Raw genomic sequence first — 15754 nt, forward strand, 5'->3', positions numbered from 1 at the left:
CGGTCAACTCAGTCCCTAGCCTGACTTCATCATACTCATATTCTAGTGAGAATATGTGTCTGAAACCGCTCCGTAGGACTTTGATTATGAGGCGTGTCTTAACCAAACCAGGAAAAAAAAAACCGTCTGCACTCAATTGGATAGTCGGAAGACCTACAACGAATCAGAGCAACGCAGTAAATCAACTCCTTTGCATAGTGCAATTTTCAACTACAGAACTTGCTTATTTTAGAAGTTAAATAACGAGCGTTGCCAAAGGAGAAACCACAACGACCACAAGCTTTTCATTACGTCCCATCTTCTTAGCGACCGTCAGAGCCAGCTGATAAGTTACACTTTTCCCGAATCATGTACGAAGGACGCCAAAAATATCTTTCCGATCGACAAATGCCTTGATTGCAGTTAAAATGAAAATTAGCCTTGTATTAAAATGAATGCGCTGTCGATTTATTTTACAACAGACGCGACAGCGGAATCTATACATCTCAATTCTCCAGCTGCAGTCATCTTTGAGGGAAATCAGTTAAGCGAGCTTTGATAACTTGCAGATCATCTGTCAATCATCGTATAAAGGCCGCACTGGCAATTTGATTGGCCCGAACGTTTCTTGTCTGATCATAATTACCCCTCAATGGATCGAATCCAGACCGAACTTCCCGACCAAAAAATGTTGAGGGCGGAGTTCGGGCTGGCATCCAGGCTACTCAGTCCCTTTAGTTCTCTTAAACATCTACGCCCCAAATTTCGATAACCCCAATTTTTTCAATAAAACATTCAAACTTTTCACAGAATACATGATTGCAACATAACCATAGGCAGCGACTTTAATTGCTATTTCAATCTGCTATTGGATGGGTCCTCCTCGTCCATGGCCATGTTATTGAAATCTGCCCCTGTTCTCAATAGCCTTGCCAAATTTCTGGACCTGGTTGACATAGAGGCACCAGCACCCCTTAGAAAGGAAATTTTCTTTTTTTTTCTCCCCCGTGCATGGCAGTTTCACAAGAACTGATTATATGCTGGTTGACTCTAGACTTTTTCGAAAGTAATAAGCTCAACTTACCATAGCATCTTAATTTCCGACCATGCGCCCCGCTCATTGGTGAATAATTTGAAACTTGCCACTCACTATAGTTGGAAATTCAACCCCTCTATATATTTACATGACACGTTCAGTGGCTATTACATTATATATAGATAACAGTGGACACAATGACGTCAAACAAAGCGTATAGCGGCGCACACGCTGACGTCAAACACAGCGGATAACGGCGCACACTCTGACGTCAAACACAGCGGATAACGGAACACACTCTGACGTCAACAGCGAATAACGGCGCACACTCTAACGTCAAACACAGCGGATAACGGCGCGCACTCTGACGTCAAACAAAGCGTATAGCGGCGCACACTCTGACGTCAAACACAGCGGATAACGGCGCACACTCTGACGTCAAACACAGCAGATAACGGAACACACTCTGACGTCAAACACAGCGGATAACGGCGCACACTCTGACGTCAAACAAAGCGTATAGCGGCGCACACTCTGACGTCAAACACAGCGAATAACGGCGCACACTCTGACGTCAAACACAGCGGATAACGGCGCACACTCTGACGTCAAACACAGCGAATAACGGCGCACACTCTGACGTCAAACACAGCGGATAACGGCGCACACTCTGACGTCAAACACAGCGGATAATGGCACACACTCTGACGTCAAACACAGCGGATAACGGCGCACACTCTGACGTCAAACACAGCGGATAACGGCAGACACTCTGAAGTCAAACACAGCGGATAACGGCACACACTCTGAAGTCAAACACAGCGGATAACGGCGCACACTCTGACGTCAAACACAGCGAATAACGGCGCACACTCTGACGTCAAACACAGCGGATAACGGCGCACACTCTGACGTCAAACACAGCGGATAATGGCTCACACTCTGACGTCAAACACAGCGGATAACGGCACACACTCTGACGTCAAACACAGCGGATAACGGCACACACTCTGACGTCAAACACAGCGGATAACGGCACACACTCTGACGTCAAACACAGCGGATAACGGCACACACTCTGACGTCAAACACAGCGGATAACGGCACACACTCTGACGTCAAACAGCGGATAACGGCACACACTCTGACGTCAAACACAGCGGATAACGGCACACACTCTGACGTCAAACACAGCGGATAACGGCGCACACTCTGACGTCAAACACAGCGAATAACGGCGCACACTCTGACGTCAAACACAGCGGATAACGGCGCACACTCTGACGTCAAACACAGCGGATAACGGCTCACACTCTGATGTCAAACACAGCGGATAACGGCAGACACTCTGAAGTCAAACACAGCGGATAACGGCAGACACTCTGACGTCAAACACAGCGGATAACGGCAGACACTCTGAAGTCAAACACAGCGGATAACGGCACACACTCTGACGTCAAACACAGCGGATAACGGCAGACACTCTGAAGTCAAACACAGCGGATAACGGCACACACTCTGAAGTCAAACACAGCGGATAACGGCGCACACTCTGACGTCAAACACAGCGGATAACGGCTCACACTCTGACGTCAAACACAGCGGATAATGGCTCACACTCTGACGTCAAACACAGCGGATAACGGCACACACTCTGACGTCAAACACAGCGGATAACGGCACACACTCTGACGTCAAACACAGCGGATAACGGCACACACTCTGACGTCAAACACAGCGGATAACGGCACACACTCTGACGTCAAACACAGCGGATAACGGCGCACACTCTGACGTCAAACAAAGCGTATAGCGGCGCACACTCTGACGTCAAACACAGCGAATAACGGCGCACACTCTGACGTCAAACACAGCGGATAACGGCGCACACTCTGACGTCAAACACAGCGAATAACGGCGCACACTCTGACGTCAAACACAGCGGATAACGGCGCACACTCTGACGTCAAACACAGCGGATAATGGCACACACTCTGACGTCAAACACAGCGGATAACGGCGCACACTCTGACGTCAAACACAGCGGATAACGGCAGACACTCTGAAGTCAAACACAGCGGATAACGGCACACACTCTGAAGTCAAACACAGCGGATAACGGCGCACACTCTGACGTCAAACACAGCGAATAACGGCGCACACTCTGACGTCAAACACAGCGGATAACGGCGCACACTCTGACGTCAAACACAGCGGATAATGGCTCACACTCTGACGTCAAACACAGCGGATAACGGCACACACTCTGACGTCAAACACAGCGGATAACGGCACACACTCTGACGTCAAACACAGCGGATAACGGCACACACTCTGACGTCAAACACAGCGGATAACGGCACACACTCTGACGTCAAACACAGCGGATAACGGCACACACTCTGACGTCAAACAGCGGATAACGGCACACACTCTGACGTCAAACACAGCGGATAACGGCACACACTCTGACGTCAAACACAGCGGATAACGGCGCACACTCTGACGTCAAACACAGCGAATAACGGCGCACACTCTGACGTCAAACACAGCGGATAACGGCGCACACTCTGACGTCAAACACAGCGGATAACGGCTCACACTCTGATGTCAAACACAGCGGATAACGGCAGACACTCTGACGTCAAACACAGCGGATAACGGCAGACACTCTGACGTCAAACACAGCGGATAACGGCAGACACTCTGAAGTCAAACACAGCGGATAACGGCGCACACTCTGACGTCAAACACAGCGAATAACGGCGCACACTCTGACGTCAAACACAGCGAATAATGGCTCACACTCTGACGTCAAACACAGCGGATAACGGCAGACACTCTGACGTCAAACACAGCGGATAACGGCGCACACTCTGACGTCAAACACAGCGGATAACGGCAGACACTCTGAAGTCAAACACAGCGGATAACGGCACACACTCTGAAGTCAAACACAGCGGATAACGGCGCACACTCTGACGTCAAACACAGCGAATAACGGCGCACACTCTGACGTCAAACACAGCGGATAACGGCGCACACTCTGACGTCAAACACAGCGGATAACGGCTCACACTCTGACGTCAAACACAGCGGATAATGGCTCACACTCTGACGTCAAACACAGCGGATAACGGCACACACTCTGACGTCAAACACAGCGGATAACGGCACACACTCTGACGTCAAACACAGCGGATAACGGCACACACTCTGACGTCAAACACAGCGGATAACGGCACACACTCTGACGTCAAACACAGCGGATAACGGCACACACTCTGACGTCAAACAGCGGATAACGGCACACACTCTGACGTCAAACACAGCGGATAACGGCACACACTCTGACGTCAAACACAGCGGATAACGGCGCACACTCTGACGTCAAACACAGCGAATAACGGCGCACACTCTGACGTCAAACACAGCGGATAACGGCAGACACTCTGACGTCAAACACAGCGGATAACGGCAGACACTCTGAAGTCAAACACAGCGGATAACGGCACACACTCTGATGTCAAACACAGCGGATAACGGCTCACACTCTGATGTCAAACACAGCGGATAACGGCACACACTCTGACGTCAAACACAGCGGATAACGGCAGACACTCTGACGTCAAACACAGCGGATAACGGCGCACACTCTGACGTCAAACACAGCGGATAACGGCGCACACTCTGACATCAAACACAGCGAATAATGGCTCACACTCTGACGTCAAACACAGCGGATAACGGCAGACACTCTGAAGTCAAACACAGCGGATAACGGCACACACTCTGACGTCAAACACAGCGGATAACGGCGCACTCTCTGATGTCAAACACAGCGGATAACGGCGCACACTCTGACGTCAAACACAGCGGATAATGGCGCACACTCTGACGTCAAACAAAGCGTATAGCGGCGCACACTCTGACGTCAAACACAGCGGATAACGGCACACACTCTGACGTCAAATACAGCGGATAACGGAACACACTCTGACGTCAAACACAGCGGATAACGGCGCACACTCTGACGTCAAACACAGCGGATAATGGCGCACACTCGGACGTCAAACACAGCGGATAACGGCACACACTCTGACGTCAAACACAGTAGATAACGGCACACACTCTGATGTCAAACACAGCGGATAACGGCACACACTCTGACGTCAAACACAGCGGATAACGGCGCACTCTCTGATGTCAAACACAGCGGATAACAGCGCACACTCGGACGTCAAACACAGCGGATAACGGCGCACACTCTGACGTCAAACACAGCGGATAACGGCGCACAATCTGACGTCAAACACAGCGGATAACGGCGCACACTCTGACGTCAAACACAGCGGATAACGGCACACACTCTGACGTCAAACACAGCGGATAACGGCGCACACTTTGACGTCAAACACAGCGGATAACGGCGCACACTCTGACGTCAAACACAGCGGATAACGGCACACACTCTGACGTCAAACACAGCGGATAACGGCACACACTCTGACGTCAAACACAGCGGATAACGGCACACACTCTGACGTCAAACACAGCGGATAACGGCACACACTCTGACGTCAAACACAGCGGATAACGGCACACACTCTGACGTCAAACAGCGGATAACGGCACACACTCTGACGTCAAACACAGCGGATAACGGCACACACTCTGACGTCAAACACAGCGGATAACGGCGCACACTCTGACGTCAAACACAGCAGATAACGGCGCACACTCTGACGTCAAACACAGCGGATAACGGCGCACACTCTGACGTCAAACACAGCGGATAACGGCTCACACTCTGATGTCAAACACAGCGGATAACGGCACACACTCTGACGTCAAACACAGCGGATAACGGCTCACACTCCGACGTCAAACACAGCGGATAACGGCACACACTCTGACGTCAAACACAGCGGATAACGGCACACACTCTGAAGTCAAACACAGCGGATAACGGCACACACTCTGACGTCAAACACAGCGGATAACGGCACACACTCCGACGTCAAACACAGCGGATAACGGCACACACTCTGACGTCAAACACAGCGGATAACGGCACACACTCTGAAGTCAAACACAGCGGATAACGGCTCACACTCTGATGTCAAACACAGCGGATAACGGCTCACACTCTGATGTCAAACACAGCGGATAACGGCTCACACTCTGATGTCAAACACAGCGGATAACGGCTCACACTCTGACGTCAAACACAGCGGATAACGGCTCACACTCTGACGTCAAACACAGCGGATAACGGCACACACTCTGACGTCAAACACAGCGGATAACGGCTCACACTCTGACGTCAAACACAGCGGATAACGGCACACACTCTGACGTCAAACACAGCGGATAACGGCTCACACTCTGACGTCAAACACAGCGGATAACGGCTCACACTCTGACGTCAAACACAGCGGATAACGGCACACACTCTGACGTCAAACACAGCGGATAACGGCTCACACTCTGACGTCAAACACAGCGGATAACGGCACACACTCTGACGTCAAACACAGCGGATAACGGCACACACTCTGACGTCAAACACAGCGGATAACGGCTCACACTCTGACGTCAAACACAGCGGATAACGGCTCACACTCTGATGTCAAACACAGCGGATAACGGCTCAAACTCTGACGTCAAACACAGCGGATAACGGCTCACACTCTGACGTCAAACACAGCGGATAACGGCGCACACTCTGACGTCAAACACAGCGGATAACGGCTCACACTCTGACGTCAAACACAGCGGATAACGGCTCACACTCTGATGTCAAACACAGCGGATAACGGCACACACTCCGACGTCAAACACAGCGGATAACGGCACACACTCTGACGTCAAACACAGCAGATAAAAAATTAAGAAATTAAGAAGACTTTTACAATAATAATATTATATATAAAATAATATTATAAAATAATATAATATAATAAATCCTTAACCCTTTCTAATAATTTATAGTCATAGGCTGCCTGCAGTTATAAGTTCTGTAAAATATAGATATTATTATTTTCTTATTATAATATTGTTATATTTATTTTTAATTACTGTATTTTTTTTCTTTATTTTTAATAAAAATAATGTTATTGCAATAGTAATTTTTTTTTAAATCCCAATTACGTAGATTTGTCCCTAAACCATGCAACCCTAATTTAGGCTATTCTATTCATCACGTCAGTGCTTAGGAACCACCCACCATTGCACATTTTGTATCTCTCCCACATCAGCCAATCCCAATTCAAGGCTGTGTTTGAAATCACTCCCTATTCCCTCATTCACTATTCCCTACATCACTCCACTAATATAGTCCACTTGATGGAGAGAATGAAAACGAGTGAGTGAATTCAGACACTGAGTGTGTCGGAAAGGCTGCTGCTCTAACATAGTTTGTGCTTGCTGTTTAATAATCATTTGAAACTTAGCAAACTGGCAGCTCCAGCAGTAAGATGAAAAGATTCTCAGTCAGAAAAGATTCTGAGACATCTTCTCAGTTCTCACGCATGCGTCGTGTCTCTCGTGAACTCACGTCAGAGGCCCACACGGAAGAAAATGAATAGCCTAGCCCTAGATGAATAAAGTAGTAATTTTTTTTTTTTTTCAGGGGGTGTTGCACACAATGTTTTTAACTTTTCTGGACCGGCAGAATGAAATTGCCTAGAAGCCTATAAAGGAAACTCTCTCAGATATTAATCAAAAATATCTTAATTTGTTTTCAAAAGTCTTACAGGGTTGAACAACATGAGGGAGAGTAATAACTGACAGCATTTTCATTTTTTGGGTGAACTAACCCTTCAAGAATACTCACCATGACATTCAATTTGACATTTTTAACCACTCAAGCACAAATGAAAATCGAATTGCCGATCGCACGCCGTCTGAATTGTCTTCCCTTTGTAACATGAGCTTTTAAATGTGCACTTGCGCAGCGCTACACTCGGTGATTTCATGTTGCTTATTTTACTGGACAGTTTAAAGCTCATAACCATATTTTGTTGTTACTTGAAGTACTTAAAGTGCAGTGTTATGTTGCATCATGAAGTATTTGTCCTGAAAATTAAGAGTTTATGTCTGTGTTGTTAACTCAATAATTTTAAGGACACTCCTATTTTATTTGTGTACATTTTAATCACTAACATTAAAAGGACATTATTTTAACAAAAATAACAGTAATGGGTAAAAAAAAAACTGAATTCCCAAAACATAAAACAAGTCGAGTACAGAGAAACTAAAATACACACGATTTTTTCGTTCAAATTACTGTCGTTTTAACGTTACTGTGATGAAGAGCAGGGCGCAGCCGGTGGCGTGAGTGTCAATGAAGGACTGTTAATGAAGGAGTGTTAATGAATGAGTGTTAATAAATGAACGTCACTGCGCGCTACTCCAGTCTGGAGTCCCGGGAGCTCTGAAGGATAAGAGGAGGAGTGACAGTGGAAGACAAGAGAAGACCAGGCCTGGGACATTTAAGTTGCGTTTTGTCTATGTATGGGCGACAGTTGACTACGAAGCATCTTTCATGCAATCCAATGAATTTAGTCAATATTTTTAATATCCCGGTTATCATCAATACCGGTATATTGCAACACCCCAACTTCACTGGCATCTCTTGCTACTTAACTGATACAACCTACAAGCAAGTTCTTGTAAGCGCAAAGCAAGAAACCTCTGCTAAAGTCAAAGCTATGTTGAAGGAAATTAACAAAGATTTAAACATAAGAGAGTGACTCAAAATGTTCCACTTCCAGCATGGGACCAAGGCACACTTCCTTTTGTTTTGAGCCACTTTCAAGTTCCCTCTACAGCATGTGTTGGGAATCGTTCTGTTTGAAGATGAAAAGCCTCAGTGTCCTCCTTGCTGATTACAATATGTTTTCAAAGACTATCTCTTACTTAGTCTAAAATAACCATGATCATACTTATGGCTTGATTATGCCATGATTAAAGGGATAGTTCACCTGAAAATGAAAATTCATCATTTACTAATGCTATATGAAAAAGTATTGTTGTGTTTGCCTTTTATGAATTTTTTTCGCCGATGCCAGTGATTAAAATACACCACTTTGTTTTTAACAAAAAGAAACATCTCCCTGGGTCTCTCTGTGGCCTTACACCAAAATAAACACTCAATGGTTTAATATAATTAAATGATTTAAAATATATATAATTATTTTAAATATAAAATAATATAAAATAATATTATTTTATATATATATATATATATATATATATATATATATATATAATTATTTTAATTTATCAGAAGCAATCCACATGTTTAACATTATTATGGATTAATTTAATATAAACATTTATAAAATTAATAATAATTGTGAGGGTTGGGGCCTGGATCACTTAAAGCTGCAGTCCTTAACTTTAAGTTGAATATTTACATGAGCGAATACATCATGAATGCATTTTCCAAAAAACGTGTTTTTGTCTTATCCTGAATCACTACGGTACACCTATAATAAGCGTTTATATTCTGACTATGTTTTTTATTCAGACATTTAAAAAAAACAACAACAACAAAAAAACATCTTAGAGCAGTAATGGGAATACACAATACAGTGAAACCGGGTCAGAGGTCACTCTTTCGCCAGAGCTTGTCTACAGCCATTACCAGAAGACTGTGATTAATAGTTTATTAAGTTATACATTTAGATATTTTTTTTTCTGACAAAAATGTGGGCTTAGCTTCAGAATGCCTTTACTAACCCCATAAACATGGGTCATATGAATTACTTTTATGATGGATGGATGTGCATTTTAGAGTTTCAAAATCTCTATTCGCTCTCATTATAAAGCTTGGAAGAGCCAGGATATTGTTTTTTTTCCCATTGAACTCCAGTTGTGTGCAGTGTGGGGTAACACATTCCAAGTAACTCAAGTTACGTAATCAGATTGCTTTCTCAAGCAACTAGTAAAGTAACGCATTACTTTTAAATTTAAAACAAAATATCTGTTACTTTTTCAACAAAATAATGGAAGTTACTTTGTTTTCCCATTTATTGACAGACAATTCTGTGAAAAAACATTCTGAGAAAAAGCGCGAGTCAGTGTAGAATCATGGGGTGTGCTGTGTAAGAACATGATGCTTATTGTAGTTCCAGACTAAATTTGCTCCTAACTTGAACAAAAAGATTCAGTATTCCTCAATGAATAAAATCAGTGAAATGGTAAACCAATAGGCTACTACACAAACCTTGCAATACTACTTGCTGCTGTCCTTCGATGATTCAGTTAAACCATAAGCAAATGTGACTTTAGAATTTTTGTTTAAATTGAAGTGTTAAACTTTCTTCTTCTGCGTCCTTTTCCTCAGTAATCCAGAATGACGCCTAGGATTGTTTGAAGGAGAGATAATTAAGCAATAATTTTCAATTGTGGGTAACTAACCTTCTAAAGGTCCTACCAGTATTTATGTAAAGACTTATAACACTTTTTGGATCAGTAAAAGTGCCTTCAGCTACTTGCTAATGAAATATGGTTCATTCATTACGTTAAACTTTATAGCCAAGAAACTTGGTAAAAAGAAAACTGACCCTGGGATTTAGCCTACTTTCAACATTCTTCTTCAGCTATTCATGATAGATTAAGCAGAGCATTCATTTGCTTTGAAGGCCTGATGGTCACCATAGTTTTGTTTCCTTTATAAGCCAACTGTTAAATAAAATAATTTTACTTCCACGTTTGACCCACCTGACCATCGATTAATCACTTAAACATTAATCTATTTATTGTTGAAAGAGGAAAACACCCAGGGTTTTAGCCTTATATTAATGCAAGCTACATTTCAGAAGTCTTCTGACCTGGAAGGTTCACTCTAAACTACACAGAAAGTTCTGAAACTTCAGTAACGTTAAACATCAACAAACTGGAGTGAAATCAAAATACAGCGAACGAGCGAATCAACCCGAACAGAGAGACCGGATGCAGGAACGCGACAGGCTGAAGCTTTACAGCTTTTTCATCGCGTTTTGAGCCTTGTTTAAGGCGACTGAGGGTGTGCGCTTACAGTCAGAGCGACATCATGAAAGCACAAAAAACGACTTTCGATATAGTTGTTTGGCGTTTCCCTCGACTCCATAAACACTGAAAGGCCTGTTCTCAATAGTTTTTCTCACCGTGTCAGCCACCGCTCCCCGGGCCGAGACGCCGCCGCGGAACTGCACTGGGCCGGGCTGATGAACCCAGGCCCAACTCCGCTAAAGACAGCGATGAGGGGAGAAAAAACACCACCGCCTCCGCTGCCCGCTGTTTCACAGACTCGAGATTCTTTTGACAGCTCTTCTGCTTTTCCCCCTCTGCTCCCCCTTATTTTCTCTCTTCCTTTCGCACTTCCAACAGATAAGAATCAAAATAGTGTCACACAATATGGCGGCCGTACCAGTAAGCGCCTATCGCGAGACTTTCCTTCAAGGAAAAGCGAATTTACGAACCGTACTATGGAGAAGTTTTACCTCATGAATATTAACTCGGCATGCTCAAGTTGCTACCTGACCTTCCTACAAAACCTTAATATTAATGAGCAAATTATTTAATGAGGAAAGAGTTGGCTAAAGGAGTTATGCCTTAGGAATTAGAGAGGGAAATTGTTACAGATATAGGCCTACCCCTGTTTTCACATTCAAGGTTCAAAGGAATAGGCCTATTTCACTTCAAAATGAAAATTCTGTTATTTACTCATGCTAAAGTTGTTTCAAATCTGTATGAATTTCTTTCTTCTGCTCACACAAAATTAGATATTTTAAAGAATCTGTAGGCTAACCAAACAGTTGTTATCCAATTGACTTCCATAGTAGGAAAAACAATACAATGGGGTAGCCTACATCCAATATCTGGTTACCGACATTCTTTAAAATATCTTATATTGTGTTCAGTAGAAGAAAGAAATTCATACAGGTTTCAAACAACTTGAGGGTGAGTAAACAATGACAGAATTTTCATTTTGAAGTAAAATATTTCTTGAAGTCCTAGACTATAATTTAACTGAGAGTTACAGTTTTTCTCAAAATCCATTGGCTGAACAAAGTTCTCAGTTGCCTGAACTCATTTAGGTAATTGTGAAGTCTGTTGTCAATACTGTAAACAATTTCTCATGGTAAAACACAATTTGCAGATCTCACTTAGACTTTTCAGCAAAACTCTGAACACATTCTCATTCTCAAAACACATTCTGCACTCTAATGCACATGTCATTACCGATCAGAGCGCGCACTGACACAGAGTAAAGTCTTTATAGTCGACGACACAGCACGAGTGGGCAAAAATGACAAGTTGATCGTTTCGCCACAGCTTTTTTGTAACAGTGCGCGCATCCGAGGATGAACGACTTCCCAGATAGCACAAGGGTATTTGATGTCCTATTTACATCTGGAAGACGTATTTTTAAGAGTGTTTGCTCATCTGCAAGACCAGTGGCGCAAAAAGTCGGTATGCGCTATATGCGGCGCATAGGGGCGCAGCACAATGGGGGGCGCCAAAGCGATGGTAAAAAAAAATATATATATATATATATATTGGCTATATTGTATTTCTAAATGTAGCTGCCGTTGTGCGTTTCTAAATCATTTCTGCATTCCTTCAATGTTATATAAAATTTTAGAGGACTAACAGCCAGGCTAGAGTAGGCGCCCTCATGGAGAAGGGGAGCGGGTAATATCGCGAGCGGGCGGGGGCGCCGTGAGCGCTGAGCGAGCAGGTACAAGTAGTGAGTTGTCGTCGAAAAAGATGGATAAAACAAAATGCTGTGGGGCTAAAAATAGAAAAAGAAAGAGAGAAAAGGAGATGGCATGTCAATTGATGCGACAGCAGCCAAATAACTGCATGCATTGCTGAAAGCCAACAGGTAGGATTTAAAATGTGACATCAGGCATGTAGGCTATAGATATCTCTGTGGCCATAGGGACTACCGGGAGATTCCCGCTGGGCCGACGTGCTTTTCAGCCAATACATTTCATCCTTTTTTAATTTATTTGTCTTAACGGCCCACAAAACTCATACATCGGCGGCCCATTTGTTTGTTGTTTGTTTTTTGCTTAATTGGCGGCGCTGTGCTGGTGTAATGCATTGGTCAAAAAAAGTCAGCTTTAGTTTTTTTTTTCCTGACACACTGGCCCATGAAACATGTCATTATGCGCTTATATCTTTCAAGTACAGAAATTAGTGCAAAACTAATTATGAAAGTTTCCTTTATTTTTCTGTGTATTTGTTTTACAATAGCCTTTATTGCTATTACTATCATGGGATTAATATTATAACTATTATAATGTAGTAGTGTAATGTAGACAGACACTAACTAAAAGAGGTTCAAATTTTTCTCTGTTCACCCTGAATATGGGTTGGAGCTTTCAATTTTGAACTCTCAAAGTGCACCAGACTGCTGAATTTAACATTACAGAACACAAAATTTTCTTACGGGGGAGCATGCCCCCGAACCCCCCTACAGAAACAGAGGTCCACCTACCACAGTTTTACCTAAAATCCTGTGAGAAACACTGGTATTGCTGTTCCAATGGAGCTTATAGTTTTCTTAGGGGGGTTCATCAAGGTGGAGTAGCTATAGTTTAATTGTGTTAATAAACAACAATTTTGCACTTATTTTTTTCTGTTAGCTCTCATTTCTTCCTTTCTTACTACACAGCACACTTACATTACATTTATTTTTCCTTTTTTTTATTGGGGGGGGGGGGGGGGGGCGCTAAAATTGTTGCTGCATATCCCTCTGAAACTGGGTAGTTGCGCCCCTGTGCAAGACGTCTATAGGACGTTTCCTGTCAGATGTCAAATAGACGTTTATAAGATGTCAGTTTAACATGCATTCTAAATCATTACATCTTCGAGACATCTTCTAAACGTCTATTTGACATCTGCAGGAAACGTCTTACGCCCGTTTCACACATACTCCGTTTGCAGTGCGTATGCGGTGAGTGTTGCGGTGCGTATCCGGTACAGGAGCCGCACGCGCTAAAGTGCTTTCACATATTCTGCGTTTGCATCGCGTGAGCTGTACCACAAACACTCGCTATTTTTATTTCAAAATCAGAAGTTATGCGGCAATAGCGTGACCAGTGACCAACAGTCCTGTTATCCCATTCCTATTTTCACGTCCTGTCCTGGCCGTTTTTTTATAAAGTGATGTCCTGGTTTTCAAAAAAAAAAAAAAAAAAAAAAAAAAAAACGCTGGAAAAAAACAGCTTTACAGCAAAATATAGGAGATGAGCAAACAAGGAGGATGAGGAAGAAAAACAGGATAAAGAGGAAGAAAACTAGTTCGTTTTTGCACGTTTGTGAGAGGTATTTTTGTTCAATTTGAAGGTATTTCTTTCAGTTAATTAATATTTATATATTTATTTTTATAATACAGAAGAGACATTATTTTTTAAATCATTATTTGTGTTTTAATACAACAATTTTCTATCCACAGAGGGGGCATAGCCTATTTTAGCCTAATTGTATTGAAATTAATAAGGCATCTTTGAGTAAACTTCGAGTATCATTTGTTTTCTGGGCCATGTGTCCTGGATTTTTGGTAATCAAAATATGTTCTCCATATGCAGCAACTTTTATTAAAATTAAAGCTGCAAGCAGCATTTATCGGTGTTCAAGCAGTTCAGGCCTTTAAGGCCTTTAAGCACAAAAGCATCAAAAGACATTAAGTTTCAATAATGACAATTTACCATAGGGTATACAATGTTTTTAACATTTTTAACAATTATAGCGCCATCTATAGTCCGATATCCATGAAACTTTGCATGCTTGTTGAATAAGTTATGACACAAGTGCTCATCAATTTTTGTGAAGTTCTGACTTTTCCTTTAGGATTTATAGGCTTTTCGGTGCATTTTGTCATGCCCCCTTTTGTAAATGACCTTGTTATAGCAAAACAAATGACAAAGTTCAACTTTTTTTGACAATTATTCATCTAGAGAGTCCAAAGAATTGTCCTAGACTGGTCTGGTTCCGATCAGGCAAAAAAACAGGGACTAGTTCGCAAAAATAGGTTTTTAACATATTCGTGAATATTTAACGAACAATTTGATTGACAGCAATGGATCTAGAAGCAAAGTTGTTCATCATGAGGAGATCTATCAAATGCAATTGCATTTCGTGGGGATATGCGCAACACCACGTGATTACAGAGCCATAAAACTCGTTAGCGCCAACTAGAGGCTGATTTCTTTCAAAATTCTTACAGACCTCTAGGGCCATGAGTCAAACATGCCCATCGAGTTTCGTTAAGATCGGCCTCCGTTAACCTTGTCTCATATTTGCTCAAAATTCATTGGCCGATGGCGGCCATGTTTTTTGAGATACGGCAATGTCCTCATACACATACATGGGCCCTTGGACCAGGACACTGCATACCAATTTTCAAGTCAATCGGACTAACGGTCAGGTGGTTATAGCCGTTTTTATGTTTTTTTTGTGTTATAGCGCCATCTAGTGTTCAATCGTCGTGATTTTTTTACTGTGACCTCAAATTGAACTCACACGTATGTGTTCTAAATTTGGTGAAGATATCTCATTTACTTCTCGAGTTATAGCCAAAAAATAGGCTCCTCCCACAATGTTTATTTCGCGCCCCCTAGCGACCCTGAATAAAATCTTCCGATGGCTCATTGACGGATCCATGGACGTATCATGTCCTGTGCACTGTGACCCCAGCGTGTGTTGCATGTTATGACATCAAAAGCTACGTCATTT

At 43.1% G+C, this 15754-nt stretch overlaps 1 protein-coding gene across 4 annotated transcripts in view; it reads right to left on the minus strand.

The window, feature by feature from the left end:
* Positions 1-11456, minus strand: part of tab2 (TGF-beta activated kinase 1 (MAP3K7) binding protein 2) — a 66475-nt gene extending 55019 nt beyond the window's left edge. For 2 of the 4 annotated variants that reach the window (XM_089118342.1, XM_089118343.1), the window contains exon 1: positions 11173-11454. The gene's annotated coding sequence lies outside the window, so the exon portion shown is untranslated. Of the gene's footprint in view, positions 1-11172 lie in introns of all 4 variants that reach the window. The other 2 variants (XM_089118341.1, XM_089118344.1) reach the window with 2 other exon arrangements.
* Between the last annotated feature and the right edge of the window lie 4298 nt (positions 11457-15754).

This window comes from Pimephales promelas, chromosome 13 (assembly GCF_988280905.1).
Source record: "Pimephales promelas chromosome 13, fPimPro1.hap1.1, whole genome shotgun sequence".
Taxonomy (NCBI): domain Eukaryota; kingdom Metazoa; phylum Chordata; class Actinopteri; order Cypriniformes; family Leuciscidae; genus Pimephales; species Pimephales promelas.